This window comes from Rhinolophus ferrumequinum, chromosome 4 (genome assembly GCF_004115265.2).
Source record: "Rhinolophus ferrumequinum isolate MPI-CBG mRhiFer1 chromosome 4, mRhiFer1_v1.p, whole genome shotgun sequence".
In the NCBI taxonomy this organism is placed as follows: Eukaryota; Metazoa; Chordata; class Mammalia; order Chiroptera; family Rhinolophidae; genus Rhinolophus; species Rhinolophus ferrumequinum.
This window is the reverse complement of record NC_046287.1, coordinates 76,259,735-76,284,539: the sequence shown is the minus strand read 5'-3', so window position 1 is coordinate 76,284,539 and position 24,805 is coordinate 76,259,735. Positions and strand designations below refer to the sequence as shown.

Here is a 24,805-nt window from a genome sequence, read left to right as displayed (position 1 = left end):
GAAAGCCATCTTTAGGACCAGGGTCTGAAAAACATTGTCCTAGTGGGGGTGAAAAGGCCTAAACAGCATGGACAGCATATTCTAGATCTGAGGTGGGGAAGAATTCCCACTGCGTCCTGTCAGTCTGTACCACCAGCACTGGTTACTCCAGCCCCGAGTGCCGCTTTCTTTCGCTTGGGAACAGCTTTGATAGAGACCCATTATTCAAACCCCTGATGAACTAAATCAGAGGTTAATGCTACCCACAATAGTAGACTCATTTAAGTATCAGGTGATGGCTTCAACTGCAACAAAGAGAGGTTTTTAGAGAGAAAAGAAAATAGACATGAACAGTAGAGACGAGATTCACAATAATTTTAGTGAGAAGGGATTCAGTGGGGGAAAATTAATACACTATATCCTAAAGAGAAAATAAGTAAAATCCAGAACTTTAAAGTTCAATATTAGACACATTTTAATTGAGGAATGCCAGACACTTCAATAGAATAAAGTGATCTTGGAATTAATCATCAACGGAGAATAGCACCATTTAGGATAATTAGAAAAATGGCTGAATAAATGAGATAATTCTCAGTGGTAAATTTTTTTTTATCAGTGCAAGGCTTGCTTAGTAAAACACTTCTACAAAATAGAAACCTGCAGCTGAGATTATTTTATAACATTATATTAGGGTGCACTTATTCGTTAAGTTACAATTATACCCTGTAATGAATCCTACCTGCAAAGATAGATAAAGAGGACTAAATTCAGGTCACCTTTAGATTTGCACATACAACGTTGGGTAAGAGAAGAAGGAATTGGAAAGGCTTTAACAAATGGTGCCCATCACTTGTGGCCAAACCTGAGCTATAAATTGCTATGGCTCTACCATGCTGTAACGCGAACTCTGTTTTCGTGTTACTGATTAAGATCTATCCACTTGGCCTCTTTTGAAAAAGACTTGCGCACATTTGAACAGGCCTTTGAGACTCCACACTGAACTTGTGCACCACATTCTATTTTGGGTAAGCACAAAGGTGCTGGAAATTTCGAGTAGTAACAAACACCACAACCTATAAACCGAAGAACATGAGCTGGTGAGTCAAGACTCCAGGCTTCAGAGCGCACCCCGGGCTGTGGGTTCCCGTTATGCTTTGGGCTGTTGGACTGACAGCTCTAGACCAGGTTAGGTCATCTTTGTTATGATAATTTTTATTGTTTCAGTGAAATAATGTTGCTCCTTTTTTCTACCTTAAAAATCAGCGTAAGGTCCATTTTTAAAGCTTAATTCTGTACTGCCTTGAGAGGATTGTTAGATACTTTCACTGTTCAGAGGAAATGGTACTGCCTTCGTTTTACTCTTAAATGTCTCCTTAGAGCACTCATTGTCATTGTCATTCATTATAGCTCATCTTATCTGGATTTGAGTGAAATACAAAGATATTCATGCAAAAATTACTCAAAGTAAAGTCATAATAATTTTATTTGTCAAAATGTAATTTATCCTATCAGTTATAAGTTACATTTATAATTATAATTTATATATTATATAATTAGAAAATATATAAATTATATAAGTTGTATTATAAATATAACCCTATTTATAATAATTACATTTATCATATAATAAATTATATAAATATAATTTATCAAATAAAGTCATAATTTTATTTTACAAACTCATCCCTAGTTTTGTTTTTAAAAGGATAAATTTGCGTGGTGCCTTCAGCATACATTAGTTTCTTACAATAGAATCATTTAATAGACATAACATTTAAGTCGTCTTGATTTTTAATGCAATCTTTCATTAAACTCCCTTTTACATGTTAAATAATTCTTGAAAACATACAAAGTTAGGAACAGTTATGTAATTTTGCTGCTCTACTTGCTTCTTAACCATCTTCTCACTGTCTTTGTGCATCTGGAAGTTCGTTTTGAACTTGAAGTTACTTCCTATACGTTTAAATACATATAAACTGTTGCACTGTTTCTAAATCACCGTGAGCAGTTTCTCATGAGCTGTGTCGGCCATTTCTGTTTCAATGAGAAACAATATCTCTACTGTGATGAAAAGGTTTTTAAATGGTCCTTACTAATTTTAAGCTGATGAAACATAACTCTAGTTTCACAGACTTCGAGGAGATAGGGGATATGGGGTCTTATTTCTTATTACTTATCTCTATTCACTGCTTCAGTGGTTATGTTAACTTTGTTCTGAGAGGAACTAGCATTGGGGTAACATGTAAAACACAAAAACAATGAGGTAAGGAAATCAGTCTATTAACACATACTGATTAGTGTTCAGACTCACATACAAAGACACATTTAAACTAAAAACAGTCCCGATTCTCACTTACATGATAATCACTGTGGCTCTACAAGAAAAATAAATGTATCTTTGTCATTTCATCTGTTGGATATGTGCTAATGGCTTTGTCCAAATAGATAAGGACTATAAACTGTCAGGAATTATTACAAGATACCTGAGTAGCTGAGTGACTCTAAAATTGGTTTCCACCTCAAAAGAGCCAAGAAATCTATAAACTCATATTTTACTCCATTTATTTGCACAGCCACACTTTTAGATGGTCTCTTAATATAAAATAAACTTTAATATTTTAATGTCAAGAATGCTAACTTCTTTATTCTTATAATAGTCCCTAAGGCTGGTAGAAAGCATTTCTCATTTCACAAATAAATATTCGAAACTAAATTTATCACTTAACAACTGACTTTATTAATTTAGGGCACAACTCAAGATTCCCTGCTCACATTTTTCTGAAATGAGCCACTTTTGTTAACTGAGCATTGATTCTGTATCATTGAAATTGCTTTTGTCTTCTACATCACATAAATGAAAGAAAGGCTGATTTTGGCACTTGGTTCTATATAGTCCATATTGTCTGTCCTCTGAAAAATTTGAACATTGAGTTGAAAAGCATGAGTATGGGGCAAAAGAAATAAATAAAAAAATCAATGTGCTTTTAAGAGCACAGAAATGTGTTCCTGGTAATGATGCTTATTAAAATGGCATTTTTCATAAACAACTTTAAAGGTTTTTCTAAGTACTCTAAACACACACACACACACACACACACACGCACGCGCGCACGCGGTTTAACAATTAAATTTGCGAACTTGTTGCAATGCTCTTGCTAACCTTTTTTTCATATCCTTTTGTTGATAACCTATTTTTCGGACAAACAGTTAACCAAGTTTACTCTTTGGAAGTGCTGAAAAGGCTGCGTGAAAAAGTTAGACAACCTGAACTTTTTGCCAACAATTTGTGGCTCTTGCGCATGACAGTGCACCAGCTCACATAGCACTGTCTGTGAGGGAGTTTTTAGCTAGTAAACAAACAACTGTATTGGAACACTCTCCCTACTCACCTGATCTGGCCCCCAATGACTTCTTTCTTTACCCGAAGATAAAGGAAATATTGAAAGGAGGACATTTTGATGACATTCAGGACATCATTCAGTATGACCACAGCTCTGATGGCCATTCCAGAAAAAGAGTTCCAAAATTGCTTTGAAGGGTGGACTAGGCGCTGATGTCGGTGCATAGCTTCCCAAGGGGAGTACTTCAAAGGTGACCATAGTGATATTCAGCAATGAGGTATGTAGCACTTTTTCTAGGATGAGTTTGTGAACTTAATTGTCCGAACTTGTGTGTGTGTGTGTGTGTGTGTGTGTGTGTGTACTGGGGGTGCCAAAAAAATGTTCTATTATTGGTATATATTGAGTATTATAATTTTAATACAGTTTTTTTCCTTTCTTAAAATATGTATCCATTTTTTTTGGCACCCTGTGTGTGTGTGTGTGTGTGTGTGTGTGTGTGTGTATGTGTGTGTGTGTATACATAAAACTTTAAAATGGAGTCAGAGCTGTCATGCCAGAGGAAGTGCCTTGCAGGTCCTGTGATTCAAACCTTTGGAATGTTAAAACAAGCAAAATAACCTTTGGACTGGGCCTAAAGCAGCTTTGTGTCCCAAAGAACTGTTTGCAAAGATAACAAGAAAGCAGGTATTCTGAGTACCCAACTGATGACTACAGAACTGAAAATTAAAAACATTGTTTAGAATTAGCATCACTACGCTAGCTTATCTGCACCTGTAGGAATGCCTTCTATTAATATACCGTGTTTCCCCGAAAATAAGACCGGGTCTTATATTAATTTTTGCTCCAAAAGATGCATTAGGGCTTATATTCAGGGGATGTCATCCTGAAAAATCATGCTAGGGCTTATTTTCCGGTTAGGTCTTATTTTCGGGGAAACATGGTAATTGTTTCCCTTCCCTTTCTCATAAATACCCCTTGCTTTTGTCTCTTAATTGTGCTATTTGGGTTTATGTCTGAATCAGTGATTTCTGAATAGCTATTTTTATTTTTTATCTCAAACAAATGTTTCTTGCCTTACTTTGAATGGCCTTTTATTTTTAGGCTAACAGTACTAATTCTGAAACGTATGATAATTTTCAATTCAACTTAAGAAGTACATCTGTCTAAATTAGAATGAGTACACTTTTTGCCACATACCACATTTTATTATCATCCAATAGTATGCATAAATTTACCACATAAGAATAAAAAAGGGGGAAAACATTTATGAATACAGTAAATGTTTGAGAAAAATACTTTTCCACGTTACATATGATCATATATTTTCTTTATACAGGCTCATATATTTATGATTTGGGCAATTTGGCCTCATAGACAAAGTATAAATTGACCTGGAGAGTATAAGCTCCATGATGGCAAGAACTTCTGTTTTGTTCATATAATGTAGTGCCTCACTCATAATAAAAGCTTACCTCATGCCGAGGAAAACTGAATGATGGATGAACAAAGGCAGGCCATGTAATGTATACTGAACAGTGAATACTTTGAGGATGATCTTTTGAAATTTTTTCCTTATTTTTCTTATTTTAAATGCCTTAGGTGATCTCTTTCACGTGGTGTGTTAGGACATACCCGTGAAATGGAATTTAATGCAAACATCAGTGCTCAGATTTGCTATCTATCATACTAGGCAGTCTTTTAAAAATGTGAAGAAAATAAAATTGTTTTTCCCCCCAAAATACATGCTCTCAGAGGGGCCACTTTATTTTTTAGGTCAGAGTGCTAGTTAACAAAGGGAAATTGTTTGGCATGTACATCGCCACAAGACTTTTAATTCTTTTCGAACTCCAATTGAACTGTATTTGGTTCCAAAGTAGAACTAATCATTCTTAATCCGGAGGTAAAACCATTTCTGCTGGTAAACAGGGCCACTGACACTGACCACAGAAAAGCAAGTTGGCAGTGATCAATTTTCCAGTGGTATATCTTTCGAATAACCTCCCAAATTAAAGTGGAGGCAAGTTATAACAGTAAAAAGGCATTGATGAAATATTTATATCTAGAGATTTTTGCTTGTTTTCTTTTTAATTTCTATCGCTTAGCATTGTACATTATAATTAAATGTGTAAACATGATTGCTGCCACACAAATGTGCTTTGGTCCTCAGCTATATGCACCTCCTTATTTTGAAAATTTCATAACTTTAAGTAGATTTAGAAAATATGGACAAGCGAAAAGAAGAAAAAAAAATCATTCACTATCTCATCTCAAAGAAAAACCTATTGACCACCTAGCTTGTTCCTCCCGACTTCTTTTTATTGTTGTGCTCTTTCTGGTCATTGAGTATAAAGAAACTTGGTGTGCTCTTCCAAATAAATGTTTCCATAGAGCCAAAAACAAAACTCTAGAGAGAATGATAAAATAGGAGTTATAACATTGTCTTTTGGCTGATCTGCAGTTCCCACAAATAGGCAGTCTAGAAAAATGTTCGAGTGCGGGGTTTGGAATGTGGCCGACCCAAGCTGAAGCCTACCTTCCTCACAGTGTGACCCTGTGCGAGCTGTTTAACTTCTGAGAGCCTGTTTCCTCTTCTGTAAAATGAGAAGAATACCCTCATCAGAGTGTTTTTGTGAGTAGTCAATGAGAGGTATTTGAAGAATTTGGCAAGCTGCCTGAAACAGTATGCACTCAATGAATTGTAGCTATTATTATTATTTATAAGGATGCTTACTGTTATTTTACATTCCTAACTAACCTTGTAGATCACAAAGCTCAACCCCACGTGACATGAAGATTAATTTTAGATCAGCCCCAGAAAAACACAATTAAGTAGATAAATCTATTGGGAAAAGATCATAGAAGGCATTCTTAAGCAAGTACTTTAGGACTGCAGGATTAATTAAAATTCTTCTCCATAGGCATAGTTAATGGCACGATGGCTATTCTTTGCAATTAGAACCTTTAGAAATAGTGATCTCCCCTATTCTACCCTAACGTCGTGTTTGCAGTTAATACCCTGCGTAATTTATGACCCAAAGATTGGTTGGCCTTAGTCTGATATAATTCAGTCAAGATCAGAAGATACAGAAGTGTGTTGTTAGACTCTTAGAAGTTTCTTTGAGTTTGAAGTTAAATTTCAAGTTTAAGAACTATGTGATCAGTGAAAGCCTGGTGGTTTTTTTTTTATGTTAAGAAGTTTTAAATTTAATTAGTTATTGATTGTGTAAATTAATTTTTTTTTATGTAGTTTTTGCTCTGGGCCTCGTCAAGTTTGATTTGTCAAGACGTCTGGGAGATCCCCATCTCAGGAGATGTTTTTTAGATGTTATTTATTGTTATGTATTATGTGTTGTTATGTATTATATGTTATGTATTATGTGTTAGGCATGTTACATGAACTCTGCATGAATTAGTTCATATAATGGAACTAATGGTCCTATGATCTAGGCACACTTTCCTCATTCTGCAGGTACCAAATCTGTAGTTGAAAGATTTTAAGTCCCATGCCCACGAAGGCCAGGTCCACTACTGGACCTTACTTTACAGGTCCCGCAGGCTTGCTCCCTCCTTTTCTGAAAAATCAGAGGGACTTTCATGCAGAATTGGAGGAACCTGTCTTGGCCGCAGCACATACAAAGGGAAAATCAGTTATAGGATATCAAAACATTAAAAAGTACTTAATTCAAAAGAAAAAACTAATCATATTTACTGACTTTTGAAACTAAGCAACTGAGAATAAAGAACAGAATTGTTTACTAAATAAATAAATGTCACTTCCAACTATAAGTTGGATTTCTATGATAATCATGGAAAGAAATGATATTAGGTTGGGGAGACAGGTCAGGGAAAGGAGAATGAAGAGAAAGATGGAGGAGGAGGAAGGACGAGACTAGATAGATGGGAGCAAGGGGCTGTGGGGAGCACACTAACATTTATCAGTATCTGGGGCCATCTAGGTGCTTGGTGCTATTCAATGAGGCAGATAGATTCCTACTTTCACATATAATGTACTGTAGGGAAAGTCTGAAATTGATCATTAGATTTACATTGCTAAGGTAGGGGCAGTTCCATTCACAGAAAGCCATAAATATAAAAATCCAAATATTGCATTTTCAGACATTAGCCTGGAACTAGAGCTGCAGAAACACAGTCCACCCCAGACTCTCTAGCTGTTTTCCTCACATGAGGGAATTCCAGGTTATGTTCGCTTGGGCCAGTGCTCCTTCCCCCATCCTTTGAGGAGGCTTCAGTCTTCTGACTCCCATGTTGCGATGCTCTCTTACCGTGGCAATGGGTGGGAAAGGATATTCTAGGAGGAGCTGCCAGATCCCTAACAGGTTGGAGACTCAGACATGATGGAGGAATCAGGCTGATGATGTTCTAGCATAATTGAGGGCCTGCCGGTGTGGGGTGTGTGCGAAGGGTATAATGGGATTCATGCATCCCAAGCTCCCCAGCCTGAGGAGAAGTCGCTTTTCCTCTTACCAGGAAGAGTGGCTGCCCGTAACGATAACGGTATCCCACAGTCGCTCAAACTCATCAATCGTGTTATTAAGTACATTGACTTTGATTCACAAAAGGCAAGTGTTCACATATAACACATCAAATCAAGTTATATTCAGGGTGGGCTTCACGGGCCTGTGACAGGAGCATTTGCATCTGACCCTGCACTGGCAAGGGCCAGGTACTGGGTTTCATCCTCTGTGGTCATCATCTTAAAATTATTAATAAGTTTTGAAGAAGGGGGTATTGCATTTTCATCTGCACTGGGCTCTGCACATTACATAGCAGTTACTGGATGTATACAAGTTCAACACAGATAATCAAAGTGTCCCGAAATTTCTGAGACTCCAACCCACATCCCACATCCCACATCCTTAAAACACAGATCAAGGTGATGGGCGTTTGCAGTGATTCTTTCGCATCTCCTACCACTGCACGAGCTCTCTTTATCCTCCCCCGCACCCCCATAAGCTTTCTCTACACCTTCACAGAAGACTTTTATTCTGGTCACTTTGAAACATATATTTGCACAGGCCCTGAAGGTCTAGAGCTCTATTGTTCAATACGGTGTCACCAGCCAGAAATAGTTCCTGAGCACTTGAAATGTGTCTAGTTTGAATTGAGATGTTGTAAGTGTAAAACAAACACTACACACACACACACACACACACACACACACAAGTCGTTACGATTTTTATATTGATTACTTATTGAAATCATAATATTTGGGAATATTGGGCTATATAAAATACATTACAAAACTGATGTCATCTCTCTTTTTACCTTCTTTAATGTGGCTACCAGAAAATTTAAAATTATATATGTGGCTTGAATTTTCAGCTTAAATTTTATTTCTGTTGGTCTGGACGCCCCTGTTTTTAGAACCATGTTTTGAAACATTCCACCTATATATCTCACTTGCAGCTCCACCTCGAAAGGTCTTGAACCAATTTCACTATCTTCTCCCTCAAACATGCTTTTTCCATGTCTTATATCCCCACAACAGAAACCTGGTAATCAAATTATACCCTTGTTCCCATCCCTAATTGAGTGCTAAGTACTATTGATTTTATCTTCATAATTTCTCTTGATTCCAGCACTTTCTCTCCAGACCTTTTTTCCTGTCCTAGCTGAGGCTTTCAACCTTACTTCCTGTAGTTTGTACTCTTCTCCTCTGTGAAATCCTTATGTTTAGTCTTATCCCACCTCAGTCGTACTCTTTCCCAGCATAGATGTTTTGTAATGGAAAACTTATTATTTCACTTTCCTGTCTGAACTCTTTCTGTGCCTTCTCATCTAACTGAATGTAGCATGATTACACCACAATCTGGCTCTGGTCTGCTTGTCCAATTTGACTTTCTATCTCTCCATATCGGCATCTCACATTCCAACCATACCTAACGACTCTCAGTCCTTAGAACATGTCCCTCTTGCTTCTGTGCTTTTAGCACATGCTGTTCCTCAGTCATGGTGGGTTGAGCACATTCCAACATGAACACCCACATAGTCTTTGGCCCCCAAACATTTCCTCAGTGATGCCTCATGAGTTCCTCCACAAGCGGAGTGGATCCTCTGCATGTCACACACCTCTATTAATGCAAATCCACAGTGAATTAGAATCACCTATTTTTAAGACTCTTTGACAGTCACTGTGTTAGATGCATTCCAGACACTTAGGAGACTGACTGACACATAGTAATCTTGACTGAATAAATCCCTCACTCTTTTCTCCCTGACCCACCACTTTTGTTCATGATTGTTTTTCTCTCATGCATAAGATATTGAAACTGTCTCTCTATACCAATTTCTTGATGTCTTCATTTAATTTGATATTATGCTACCAGTTATATCTTTTTAACACACAAACATGAGCATTACTTTTCCCCACTTAAATAAATTCCAATGGTTCTCTTTGCTTCTGAAGAATCAATCCAAACTATTTAGCATGAGCCTGGTTCTGATGCTATAATGTCATTTAATCCTAATGACAATCCTCAGAGGTGAGTGCTATTATCTCTGTTCTATACATAGCGAAATAGAGGTCTAGAAAGGCCGAGGGACCTGTTCCTACCTACTCACTTAGCAATCACAGAGCTATCAGATAAAATTGGAAAGGATATGACCAGCTAACTTATATTAACATACCAAGAATTGAGATGACGATCTTCAAAAGTCTGGGAAAAGGACAGTTAGAGAACTCGTCAGCATATGGTCAAGCCCAGGTACAGGAAAGGGTGACTCCAGATATTCTTGCCCACTTGGCAGTTATGAACTCATGGCTCTAATGTATTTACAAATATAGTTTGATGATAGTCATAGAATCATTTGTCACCTGGCATTACAGTTGCCAGATGAAATTCTGATTTTATTTCCCGAAAGAACACACTCACCAATAATAATCTGACCTTTTGGGAAGTAACATTTCTCAATGTCAATTAATAAAGGGCCATTCTGTTTTGATGGCTACATAAAATACTCTCACTCTCTGAGATGCATTAGATAGATCACATACAGATTTCTCAAAAATATTTTACTTTTGGTTGGAAATCAGAACATATGAATTTCAAGTCAAATACTTTTCCTAATTTCTACTGAATTCAAAAGCTCTTTTGGTTGAATGACCCCATCCAATGGAGGACCACGGTTCTTCTATATCCTAAATGTTAATCTCCTGTCCTCTTTACCTCCCAGGCTTTATCTGAATCATGCAAACCCAGCACCTTTTCTCAGAGGCTTGGATAGAAGAGGATATAATAAAATGACTGAGGAATCTGGGAACAAGGCAGTTCATGAATAGAACATTCCCTGGGAAACTTAATTTTACGATCATAATCTTTTAGTTCTTGACAGTTGCAAAGTTAAATACCAGTGCCAAAAAGAGTGAACCAGAGATTTGAGGGCATGTTTTACCAATTCATTCCACAGGAAGCAAAAGTTTAGGGTGCAATATGATTATGATGTGTTAATATACCACATAATGTCGGTCAAGTTAAATTATTTTAACAGAGAACTGTCAATCTGAGGCACTGAAAGGACATTTGGCCAAAAGGAAAATGATTTTTAAATTAAACTAGATTGTTATTTGCATTGTCATTTGCTTTTATTTATATAATGAGGGTGATGAAATGTCCCTCTGCTATCAACAAATCTAAAATTTAATCTAAAAGATATTAAAAACACTGTGCACTTCAGAAGGAAGATTTTTTTTTTAATTCAAGAAAAAAGTCATATTATTATATAAATCAACCAGTTATGTTAGTCTTAAAAAATTAAATCTAGGGTAGAAAGGAAGTCAGTGATATAATCAGGTTTCAGACCACGAGTCATATAAAAATTATGTTTCTAAATAAAGTCAATGTCAAAGAATTCAGGATATATTACTAGTCATCTGAATTATTGCCCTAAAAAGACCCTTTTCCCAAAACAGATATATTTTCAACAAAGGCATAATAGTTTTTCTGGTAGAGGAGATAATTATGCTTTTCTACAATTTTATTGCTTTCTTGATTGTCTGAGATAACTAATATACAGTTAAGTTGTTCAGGATATTAAATTCTGGGGTAAAAGTCTGTAGTGCTTCAAATGAGCCACATCATTTTTGGTTGTCATGATTTCCTCTGTTGAGGAAGTCTGATGATTTTAGAAGGATTACTCTGATATTTAGCTTAGTATTTTATGTGAAAAACATATTAACCAAAACAATTTAAAAACCATAACAAAACAAACAAACATTTAAGGATGTGTGGACTGTATTAATTTTCTCATAATTAGGGTTATATGGAATCACATAGAGTTTATATTACTTTGACTCCATCTCTTTTCCTTGGTATAAATTTTATTTGTTGATATTTGATACAACAACCTATGTGGACTAATCATCCAGCTATCCCTCATTTACTCTCAGCCATTCACGTGAAAAGATGATAAGGGTAAAAACAGAAATAAAACCCTATCGCTCTATCATGGAGTTTATCTTCATATGGAAATATTAGACACAGAGAAAAAACTTTATTAAAATGAAAGCATCTAAGAAGGAGCAACTAAATGTGATGTTTATTAATCTCCCTTGGAAATAATTTAAGATCACATGTAATACTTCTGGAAAATTCCAGGTAAAATATCCTTAAAAGTTTTGTGATTTCCTAGATCCTTTATTAAAAGTTAATATATGTAAAGCTTTTGGGATAGTAGCTAGAAAGAGTAAAGTCTACATGATTTGTTATTATCAATATCTTTTGGATTGAAGAAATTGAATAATTTTTTCCTGTAGTTTATTGAACTCTAATTATTTAGGTTTTTATTGTTTTATTGAGTTTAATCAGAAGCAGATATTTTCATTGACTATGTAAGGTTTTCCTGCTCTTTCAGTGTTTAAATTGAAAATCTACCAGACTGATACCTTTTTCTATCCTGAATTTGCTGTTTAATTATATTCTAAAGACTTTTAAGAAAATCTTAAATTTTGTAAATCTAGGTTTAAACTTTTCTGTCTTATTCTTATTTTTTTTTTAAATTAACTCTTTAGTATTGATCATATTGCCATTGCTTGAATAATGTGACTGTAACCAGAAGTTTTAAGAAAGTTAAAAGTAAAAATCAAATTTTCTTGGTTTTTGAATTATTCATTAAATGACGTGTTACATTTGAGCTTTATCTAAGCTTCAGGCTATGTTCGTGTTTTATATCATTATTAAAATACAGTGTTTCTCACCAAGAAGACTGTATTTTATTTTTAAAATAACAGTTTCTAAAATTTTCCTCCCTTTTTTCTTCTCTGTTTTATAATTTCAAAAAAGTCAGAAAAACTTGTAAATTATCATTTTTCTCTCTACATTCAAGCTTTATCTTCTAGTCAATTTGTTAACATTAGCACAATGCCAGTGGAAGAACTGGTTGCTGAGAGCCACTTATCCATTCAACAGGTACCGACTGACTACTTAAAAGAGTGTGCCAAAAAAAAAAATGTATACACATTTAAAGAAAGGAAAACTATATTAAAATTGTAACACTCAATATATACCGATAACAAAAGATAAATACAAGTCACGTTTAACTTCTGCAATTACAGGAGGTGCTCAAAGTGGTTACCATCAGCGTCCAGACACTTCTGATTATGAACTACTGCTTGAGCAACGTTGACCAAAGTGTCCACTTGTGTCCATTTTTTTTGGCATCCCTGGTATATTGACTTGTTTGCTGAGTGCCTACAGTATTCCAGATGCTATTCTAAAGCAAGCTGAGTTTTCCCTGTTACTTTCTGCTCAAGCAATCTGTAACTTTTCCTGTCCTCTTGCCCTTGCCACCCTCACGACCTCCCTTTTTAAAAACTGATTCAAGCCTGTGCTCCAGGTATAACAAACACAAGTCTATTCACACTGTTCCAGAACAACTAAGTGGTTATAAAGTTTTAATCTTCACTACTAGTAATGCTATATAAATGTCCAAATCTAGATATTGAGATACAGGTTCTTTTAAAAGTTATTTATCCCCTCAGGATATAATACAGTATTTACTATACTGCAATAATATATGGGACAGATCAAGTGTACCTGTTTCAGAAAGTGCTCAAACTGTTCCCCAGATGACAATGTTAGCGCAAGAATAGCTGAAGTTATTATCTAATCTCTTTTCCTTTGTTAACTTTAGTACAGAGATTTCAAACCATTAGGTGTGAAGGCATCTCGATAATCTACAAAATAGCTCGCTTTTAAGCAGCCAAGAGTAACTTTCTTAAACTTTTTTGGTTAATAGTGTAAAGTGTAGGAAGATCTTATGAGGCTTTCAGATCTGATATTAGCACTATTCAAAGAAGCAGAAGCACCTTATTTGTCTATAGGTGGTAGATGGTTCTCCACAATCAGAAATCTAAGCATCTTTCTTTTTATCAATGGGGCTGCTGTCTCTACACATGGTCACCTTCATAGAAGACCAAATATCTTTGAGGAAGCTACCTACCCCTGACTAGAATAGATGTAGGGCCTTCAGTGTTTTAGAGGAGGACAGAACAAACATTTATACTAATGCATTTTCTCCAACATGGCTAATGGTCACTTAGAATGTCTCATTTGCATACTTTTTTCTGTGCATTTAAAAAAACGTGCTTTATGCCTATCCCTGCTTATACTCTCAGAGGATTTTTACAAGTGGTGCAGCTCTTGGTTAGAAGCCTATTTTTGCTATAGCTTTTGGATTCCTTATGGCTGATCCTTAAAACCACATTAGTCTCTAAAGGATGTTGGATTGAATAGAACATCAGAAGGTTTGGAAACTCAGAGGTTTTACGCTGCCTCTCACATTCATCTATTCCTGAAAAATTTTACTAGGAAAAAAACTAAAAATAAGAATTATTTCTACATTGATTGGACTAACTTTCCTACTCAAAGCAGAGGATAGCATTCATTATCAGAAAATGTGTTTGATATGCAATTTACACCAACTATTGAGAAAACACCTCAAAAAAAGAATTGAATACCTAGGTTAAATTAAAAAATTAAAGAAAATAGGCAACAGTACAAATAAAATACCCAAATATCACTGGAATTTTTAAATAATGTTTTGTATTAAAAATAAAATTTCCTTAAATTATAACACGGATATAAAAAAATAAAGTAAGAAATGTAATGAGACTATTGTTTGATTTTGGGGTTTTCTTTGAGGTAGAAAAAAAAATTTTGAAGACCTTTGGTTAAATTCAGGAAAAGTGAAAGCTTTCTGGACTTTTTGCTCAAATAATACTTTTTAAAGGTGCAGAGTTAATGCCGGACCTATGCTTCACTGTTTTTTTGGCTAAAATTCCTACTTGGTAAAATAGTACATTTCTACTTTGCAGACTAGGAGACAGTAAAGTATAATACAGTTCTGTGTAGCTATGTCATGCTGCCAAACTCACCATAAAAACCTGCCTTTGGTGATTCTGTATCATGTATTCAAATAAGGTCATCTTAATTGAGCTTAAGCTGGAATGAGAGTTCTGATCTGACACTATTTAGAACTCAGTAGTTACGTGTTTCCTTATAAGTGTATATGTCTTAACTTTTTGCAGATGTGATGTAGATAAAGACATTTTGAAAATCTATAATTTTTTACAGTGATAGTTTAGAATTTAAGGAACATATCCATTATTAAATTATTAGTTTGAGGAACTTTTAGAAAACTATCTAATACAATCATATATTACAATACTTCATTATAAAACAACAAGAGCACACTCATTTTATTTGAATATCAAATACAGTTACATGTAATTAAGGCCTTTAAAATATTTCAACTTACTTAAAATATAAAATATTAAAAATGATGCAGAAATACTATAAAGTCATGTTTCTCTAAATCTAATTACTATATACAATTTAAAATAACTGATTAAACATGATTAGTCTTTAAGATGTATACAACCAATTTCAACTTTTGCTGTTATTTAATTAGCATGCTATACATTAAAATCACCTGAAAGATAGCCAAAATAAACCTTTAAAAGACAGCATGATGATTAAGAGTTGCTATTTATCTTATTTTTATTATACAATTCAATGCTGGAATATAATGTGAAAATGTCTAGAAATAAGAATTTAAGTGATTTCCTAAATATTTTGTTTTATAATTCCAAACATTTGGATATTTTAAACTTCCTAATCTTTGCTATTTTTTGTATAAAAAGATCATATAGTGTTAATTACAACTCTTGCTTTCAACATGAATATCTTAGAGACAAAAGATTATATATTTATTACTTCTTAATAAAATTCCTGATCCATTCTTATTTCTGATTACAACATTGTGGCAATTTTTCCAAAAAAAGGTTATAAAAATTAAGGCATATTTAAAAAAATAATAATCATGCCATCTAACACAGAAAAATGGTGGGAAGTCTCTGTAATCAAAAGTATGTCTGTATTAAGAGTTATTAGCAGGAACTTAAGCTATAGGGAAATATAATGTAACTAGTGATTGCCAGTAACCTTTCAGGTTTATTTAGGAAAATTAAAAGAAATTCTATGATTGTAGACATTATTTCAATTATTGGTTTCTTTCCAGTTCATTAGCTCTACTTTCTTCTCCCCTCAGCACGAAAAAGAATTCCATAAGTACTGTTATAATCAGCTATTAATTATCATCAATTCAACATTAATTTTAAATGGTCTGATTTCAGAACAAATTTCTAATAGGGATACTTAGTATACTTATTTTCCCTTGCAAATTTTATACTGGTAAATAGAAAAAGAGCTCCTTCTAGATACTAAAGCTTTCGAGCTATTTTATTTAAAACTGATTTGTTGCAAACTTTTCCCTCTGACGATTCTGATATATTATTGGACATTTATAGTGTGTATTAAATTGTGTCCCTGAAGCCATATTTTCAAATCAGGAAAATGTAAGCCCCATTGCTATTTTTAAATGTTTCGAGTTTCTCTGATAAAAGGCAGTATAGATAATAGGACTTCTATTTCAAGATCAAGCTTATATTTACAGTAACTAGTAAGAAAATACTGAAGTCCGAGGTTACCAGTAAAATGTCTGAATGCCAAGTTCTAGTACGCATAGAGATCAATAAATCTCTGGAAGCCTGTGAGCAGAGACCAATGTAATATGATACAGTGGACAGAACTATAGACATAAAATGCAGATGTAGCCCAAGAGGAAGGTGAGGAATTGTCTGGGGAGACATACTACGTAGCTGGATTGTGAAGCATGTATGACAGGTGGCTACTGGGGGAGATTTAGAAAAAAAAAAATCTATAAGGAGGTTTTGCAGAAGTTTGGTATAGTGTGTTTGGGAAATTACATAGTATTTGATATTGCTAGTAGGTAAGTTAGAAAATGGCAGAAAATAAGGGTACATAAAAAAAGAAAAGCCAAGGTGCAAAGTCTTGAACTTTAGGGGTTTTATTTCTGCATCTGACTCTCAAAGTTGTTGAATTAATAACTATGTTGATGTGTAGTGCACAAGTGGACTTAAAATGCTAAACTTTCACAGCATATCACCTGAAAAGGTTATTAATGTAGAAAAAAATAACACAGGTATAAAGTTTGTGTGTCTCTCCTGGGCTAAGGCTCCTGTCGCACATGGTCCTAACACAAAGGCAACAGGACACGGTAGGCAGGTGTGCCTTAGGTATTTCCTCACCCTGTTCTTCTAAAACTCCCCCAAGAAAAACCAATACAAAATCGGTTTCTTGCGGCAGGTCCTTGCCTTGTGTTAATTCTGAGAACTCCTTTTGCAGTGTAAAGCTCTGAAGGGAATTAAATTGGAGAGAGACTTTTATTACCTGTCATTTTGCTCTAACAGAATTATTTCCTTGGCTGATATTTTTATTTATAAAAGTTGACTCAAAACTAAGTCTGTTCATTTCGCTGTTTTTTGGAAAGTGAAACACAAGTGAATTACAACGCTTTCACTTTACCATGTCATCCCAGACACTGTCTCTCACACTTACATAGACATTTTCCTATTTGTTCTCATCATTAAACGTTTGGATATGACTCTCTAGACTGAGATTACTGGCTCTGCATTTTTATGTCTTGAATATTGGTGGCATTTAGAACAGACGTTTTGAAAAATATTCTCCCTATGCTATATAATTCTTTTATCTGAGGGCATATTGCTATATCTGTGAAACTGTGATACATGCTTGTATGTGGCAATGAAAACTGTATTACACTTAAACTTAAAAGGTGACTCCCGTGTCACTCCTATTTTGGGAAAAGGTGACAAATAGAAATATATATCCTAGAAGTAAATCTGGGATTTGCCATTTACTATTTATTTTGTATTTCCTGGTAGATTCAACCTTTAGTAGAGGTTTTTATTCAACGTTTTCAACAAAATATTTTTCCTTAAATATTTTCTGTAGCAATGTAAGTGAGCTGATGTTTCTGGTGGACTAACCGTAGAATTGATTTAGGTAAAGCTGAAATGCTGCCGAAATAGCCTTTCATCATTATTTGGTCATTTCCTAACCAAGGGTTTCGATTTGACTGACCAATTTCAATCCACAGTAACTGCTTTGTTCCTGAGAGACTATAAATCAAAGAAATACTCACTAAGGGGCAAATCCTATTGCAGTTCAAAGTTTGTCCTATTATCATGTAGCAACTGCCAGCAAACATCCGCTGCAAATATTAGTATACTGCATTTTTTAAGAGGTGTATGGTGTTTTTGGTTTCACTCTCTATCTCTGAAACCTATCTGCTTGTGAGAAAAATTGTGCAATAAGAGAAGTTTTTACCACCACATACTGTAGCTTTGCTTGAATTCACTGTGGAGATTTCACTTCCTTTCTTTCGTTGGAGTCCGAGCCGGGAGAGTACAATGGGTGTGTTGTGCTCTGGGTTAGCATGGCGTGCATGATACTCAGAAAGGATGTGTGAGCTGCTTCTAATACCTACATGTTTTGCTTCACAACTACCCCCACTCAATCAAACTGCACACCCAGACTCTGAGTTCAGAAGGAGCAAGTGCAAAATCCACTGGCTATTATGATCTACGTAAGGAACGGAATTCCTTAGTTTAAATGTATACATTGGTGTGTGAAGCATTACAGTACATCAATTATGAGGCTTAAAAATAAGTGCTTCATAATTTTCAAGCCACTGATTTTCCGTGTATTTCTTTTACTACACGTCAAAGTGCAGTTAATAAAAGAATCCATTGTTCGTAAAGGAGGAAGCTTGTTGGTAATGAAGATGATCCACAATGACAAACCATCACGGTTTGTTAAAACAGTAAATATTTACATTAAACCCCAAGGAATATTAGTAATTCTTTTTAAATAATAGGATTTCTAGAACCTAAACTCACTGAAACAACTCTATGTATTGGACACTATTTTGTGGAAGTGTGTGTGTGTGTGTGTGTGTGTGTGTGTGTGTGTGTGGCTTTATAATTCCTTGGTAAATTAGGTAACACAACAAATATAAATGTTTTAGGTTAAGTTTTGCTCTGAGTTATTGTTATGTTGTGTTTTAAAAAAGGCAAAAAAAAGCTTACCTCTGTCAGTCCCGGGGATACACAGGGACCTCCTTCTCAGCCACGGCCTCAGCGTGCAGGCAGATGCTCTCTGAGCCAACAATCTGTTAACAGGAAGCAGGTAAACCTGAGAGCGTCCGCCTGGGTTACAGTCCAGTGCCCATCCGAGCACACACCTGCTTCTTCAGACCTGCTGCTCATATGCAATAGCCATGCACAAGACCCGTGTTTGCAGACGGTAACACCCTCCTTTTTGGGTCACTAGTTTTCAGGGTAAGAAGCTAGAGAGCTGCTGAGGTAATATTGCAGGGAAGGTTTGCCTTCCCAAGACAAAAACCTTTCTGCTGTCTGATAGCAGATATGCAGCATTATCGCCCTGCATTCCACTTTCTCAAATCAGCTAATAGGAACAGCAGTCAACAGCCTGTCCAAATGGCAGCTTGCAAGCACACTTGGCTGTAATAATTGTAGACTAACAGGCCCATCCCTCCTTTCCTCTTTGAATAAATTTTTAAAAAATGCTTCTTCCAGGGTAAAGCTCAGCAGAATATGCTACACTGTTTTCCATAAGTAAAATGGCTGGTCCTCTCAGCACGGCTGCAGACAGCTCATTGGGTTCCACTGGCTTTTCGTAGTCATAGCAACAACCAACAGACAGCCTGTAGACAGCAAGCATGGCTGGTCATGTGCAGCGCATGGACACAGCTTGGTAATTTCTTTTCATCAAACTCATCACTGTGAGGAGGGTAGCTTCTGTTATCTTTCTAAATATTTCACCAATAATACCAGTGAGTGCTGAGTTTTCAGCTTTCAAGAGGAAGTTATGCTACACGAGCCATTGCTACACGAGAAATCAAGAAAGGGAAACCCTTCTCAATAGATAGATTTGGGTCTATCCAGGTTAACAACATGCAAACCACTATAGAGACAATAATTAGAATCATTGTCAAAAAAGTTTCTACCTTCATGTAGAATGAGCCTATAGGAGATGGGCAAATGTAGGCAGGTATACTTTTTGTTTTAAGTGATAATCTTGTAGCCACTTAATGGAAACAAAGCACTATGATTCATTATATGTGGCCAAACTAACCAAATTAGATGTGATATTTTAATAAAATGTTACCTATGGATTTCATTCATCTAACTATTTTAATACTTTTCTTGTATTACACAATTTAAAATAGAATTTAAAAAGTTCCTATTGTTTCCTATTTCAGAAAATGATTCTTTAGCTCATTTATAATTTATTTGCAATTTAAAAATACTTTAAAAAAATCCAAACCAAATAAAAAATTCTTTGATTTAAACATTACTTTCTAGGCAGGAATAGTTTTACTTCCTCAGTAAGATGGATCGCATTCCACCTTCCTTAAATATTCACTTTTTCAGGGAATTTCCCACGATTAACACCATTAAGCATTTACACTTTCCCTAGTGTTTTCTTTAATACTGTGTCACCAGTAATATTCTTTTTGACATATTTCCAAGACAGTGTCCATTTATTATTGTTTCTAGCAAGCTGTTTGAAAGTTGTGTTAACACTTTGGACTTGTCAACATAGAGGCTTCATTCGCTAGAAGTCATTGATTTAGTATTTTGTAAGTATTGCATTTCCCTACCATGTTGGCAGAACAATCCCTTTCCCCTTCCCTTTCCAACCAGATGCCCATTCAGTAGGTTCCAGCCAGCTCAGGGCTGGCATATCTGCTGGAAAAGGGCCCTTCCGCTTGGTACACTCCTCACCACTTCATATTATTTTAAGCCTGCTTGCCTGTTCTCATTTAACTTACCTTCCTTTTAGTTATTTTGAGTTTGCTACTCCTGAACTTGCCTTCAGCCTCATCATTTATTCTTCACTTCCCACGTTTCAGCAATGTTGAATTATCTCCTATTTCTTACTTCCTTTCCTTGGAAGTAAGAAATTTCTGCTACCTAAAAGCTTCTCAACCAGAACCCATCCCCCCGGCAACTTTTTACCTGCATCCCAATCTGCCTCTGATTGTATCTTTCAACAACTTGCTCAAATGGACCACCTCAGTACAGGCGCTCACAAGTGGAGTATGCAGTGGTCTCCTCTGTGTTCCCACTGTACCTGGGATCTATCTCTACTATTACAGTACTTCTCCTGCACTGTTGACGTATTAGCAGCTTTCTTTTCATGTCTGACTCCCATACTGCTCTGTCAACTCCTGGAAAGCCAACCTGATCCATGTCTCATTGGTTTTCCATGCTTGGAATATTCCAATTTCTAGTACATTTTAAATGAGAACCTAAAACACTGTCTGAAAAGGTGCTGAATAACTGGATAGTGTGAAGTCTATGTTTTAACTCACCTTCTCAATATCATATATTTGTCAACATTATAACTTCAGAAGAATTTAAGTGATTTTGATTAAATGTTGGCATGTTAAAACAGTTATCAAGAAACACCCCAAGCTCATTTTGTGTTTTCAAGTGGCTTTTCTTTTCCTTGTATCTCTGAACATGTCTATATTCTACCCTCATACTTGATTGGTTGGCTAGGTGTAAGAATCTTTGAAGTCACTTTCCTTTGGAATTTTGAAGGTTTTCTTTCTTCTTTTATCTTATATCTTCTTGCCCCACTATACCCCCAACTGCCATTCTCTGAAAAAAAGAGAACTGGAAAACACCCAAGCTGCACAGGACTAGGAACTGGGGAGCAGGCAAGAACTGAGACTAATTGCTTTGCTCCCATGGCGCCTCTATTAATCGTTACATGTCACTCTGTGGTATGATCTGTGGCTCTGTGGCTTCTCCACCTAGTCTAACCCACCCCATTAATTCTGGATGCCATGGCCCATCATTGTCACTGCGGCTCTCTGGCTCTGTTGTACCTCATGTCTTATTCAACCTCCTAACTTGCTAATTTTTTAAAAAAATTGTTAAATACAGATTCCCAAGAAACAAATATGATTTTTTTTTTTCAGCTCATCTTTCTGAGCTACATGAAATACCTCATAACGTACCAGCAGCTCTGTCCCTGGACTGCCCTATGTCAGGTTCCCATCCTTGGTCCAATCAGCTATGGTAGGGACACTTGGCATCATATGTTTTCAAATTTTTGCCAATACAACAGGTACAAAGTAATTACTCATTATTGCCGTAATTTGCATTTCTCTAATTACTGGAGAAATTGAAGGTCTCTTCATGTTCAGGGGTCTTTTGGAGTTATTGCTTCTATAAATTTCCTGTTCACAGTCTTTTGCTTGTTTTCTCTATTGAGGTTGTTGTCTTAGTGTAGAATTTTCAACAAAATGGTCATGAAAAAAAGTATTTTCAAACTTTTTTTATATTTAAAAATTACATTGTGTTACATGATTAAATTTAATAAAACATCCATTGACATATAAAGAGAATCCAATAATTCACACTGCTAATTGTTTGGGTTTTTATTATGCAGACTGTGGTGAATATTGCCAGTGAGAAATTTTTTTCAGGATGAAAAGTATATACTACTGCCATAATATGAAGAATGATTTTCTAAACCATAAGCTAAGGTCATACAAATCACATCACCAAAAAAGTTAGCAAAAGTGCCTTGCCAAATGAATATTACTTTTATATTTAAAATAACAACTAGCATGAAAGGAAAAGAAAGGCTGAGGAACTAATGCTGATGAAAGGAGACTAAAGAAACACACTGAATATAATGTGTGATCCTGGGTTGGATCAGGAAAAAGATGCCATAAAGTATAATATTGAGATAATTGGTGGATTTAAATAAGGGTTATATGGTATATAACAGTGTTGTTTGCATTTTAAATTTCCATAATTTGATAATTATATTGTGGTCTTAAAAGTATATGTCGTTGTTCTTAGGAAATGTGTCTAAGTGTCAAATGGTTCAACAGAAAAAAAAAGGCATAATAACATATTTATATTGTGTGTGTGTGGTAGAATTTAGCTCTTGTAACAATATCTATCTATCTATCTATCTATCTATCTATCTATCTATCTATCTATCAAGGGCTAACACAAATGTGACAAAATACTAATACCTGCTGAATCTTGAGGGAAGGATATTTCAGTTCATTTTACTATTCTTTCCACTTTTCTGTAAGTTTGAAGTTTTTTTGTTTTCAAGATGAAAAATTAAAAGCAGGAAATAAACTGAAAATAAAATACAGTGTTCACAACAAACACAGATTCCTGGTAAGACTACTTGATAAGGGCCTGTTTATCAAAGTTAAAACTAAAGTTGGTAAGTTATGGATGAATGAAGGTGCTTATTATTGTTATTATTACTAATATTATTAAGAGACTACTTTGGTAAAGAATATCGGAAACATTTTGCACTTGAAAGAAGTTAGTGTTTCCCTACACTTACTACTTCCCTGTATCCTGATATTAAGCCAGTTATTCCTTGGTTCCCATGTTGAAATCCTTCTTAATCTGGTCCCTTCACTGCTGTAAAAATTCAACAAGATCATTGTTGACTGAAGCCTGTTCTCCTGCAGTCACACCTTTCCCTACAGCTTCCACAGCTGGGTGACAATCTACCCAGGGATCTGGTCCCTGGTGTAACAAAGAAGCCCTTGTACCACTTAAAGGATAGAATTTGAGCACTATTTGTTTAATGAGGTAGCACAGACTGTTATAAAGATTAGATTGAATTTTCTAATTCCTAATAACAAATAGAACACACTAGAGGTTGGTCCTCAACCCATGATAATTAGTTATGCTAGCAGTGACATGAACAATGTGCTGTTAAATGCGACCAAGATGGGAAGTGTGACAACTATGTTGGACTGAATTAGAAAGAGGACTGAGTGTCTCAGCAAATTGGATGTATTTCTAAGATTCCATCCTTTCAGAAGTATATTAATAGATGGTGGGATACAGACTGACCCACAGCTATTAACCGAATGCCTTCATATCCTCTGAGGAAATCTGACCTTGGTAAGTATCTAGAATGACCTTGATAAATCAGAGGTACCTGAAACCAAAACAAATCTAGCAGAGTGAATTCTGTATGGAACTCCACCTATTGAATTAATTAAAAATGAGAAAATGATTAAAGAAGAACAAATCCTTACCAGAGGGCTAATGATAACTAGAAATGTCAGCAACATAAAACTGTTTGTAAAAACTCAATAAAGTGCAACCTGTTAACACAAAATTACCATATGCAAGCCATAGAAAAAAATGCCATTAGTAGTTACCAGCACCCATTAGAAGTTCTGTATCCTCTCTAGATTAAGAGGAATAGGGGAAAAGTGGCGGGAGTTACAGGAAGAAGATTTGGCCAGGACTGACCCAGAGATCTTGGTCTTGACTGGCTAATAACAACAAAATTGTTTTAAATATTTCAGGTTTATCAAACTCTGGGCTTGTAAATGCCTACAATTGCAGTAGCTTACAAGAACAACTTTATTTAAAAATGTGCACCAATGTTTGTCAGTACCAGTACTATTAGCCAATAACAAAAGAAAAAAACTAACCTACATCAACCATCCACCTCACCCCCTTCCCCCAGCCCTGGTAACCCCGAGCACAAATACATCTTGCTTGCCCTCTGTTTAAGAAAAGCACACTGGGCTTTTATTAAGCCCACAGTGTGAGAGTCTGTGAGCAATGTAGAAAAAAACTGCACTTGCCTCCAAGGAATTCGATTGTTTATACTTCATAATGATAAGCTTAAAAAGCAACCTGGAAAGAGGAGGTTGGTTGCTTTCGCTCTCCTATGGGGAACACGCTTTGTTCTCTGAGAGGCATTCTGACCAAATTAACAGAGTGTATCTCCAGTGACCTTTCCCACTTTCCACTGTTTCCTATGGAAAGGGTGACGTCAGTTGCCACCAGGTGCTGTGCCACAAATGCCCGACTGCACAGAAAAACCTTTGGGTTCTGCGGTCACTGCATTATTGAATTAGTAACGAAACACATCAGCCTCGGCAAACAACACCTGGCAAGAAGCACTTTAAAACAAATGTAGCTGGTTTCACCTGAGCCACTGCAACAAATTAGGAGACACAGGTGAAACTTGGCAGCCTCT

At 35.7% G+C, this 24,805-nt stretch overlaps 1 protein-coding gene across 2 annotated transcripts in view; it reads right to left on the bottom strand.

Annotated features, from left to right (window-relative positions):
• Positions 1-24,805, bottom strand: part of SORBS2 (sorbin and SH3 domain containing 2) — a 312,931-nt gene that overhangs the window by 178,627 nt on the left and 109,499 nt on the right. Inside the window, exon 2 of one of the 2 annotated variants that reach the window (XM_033103959.1) lies at positions 18,811-18,893. The gene's annotated coding sequence lies outside the window, so the exon portion shown is untranslated. Of the gene's footprint in view, positions 1-18,810; positions 19,364-24,805 lie in introns of those variants that run through there. The other variant, XM_033103958.1, reaches the window with a different exon arrangement.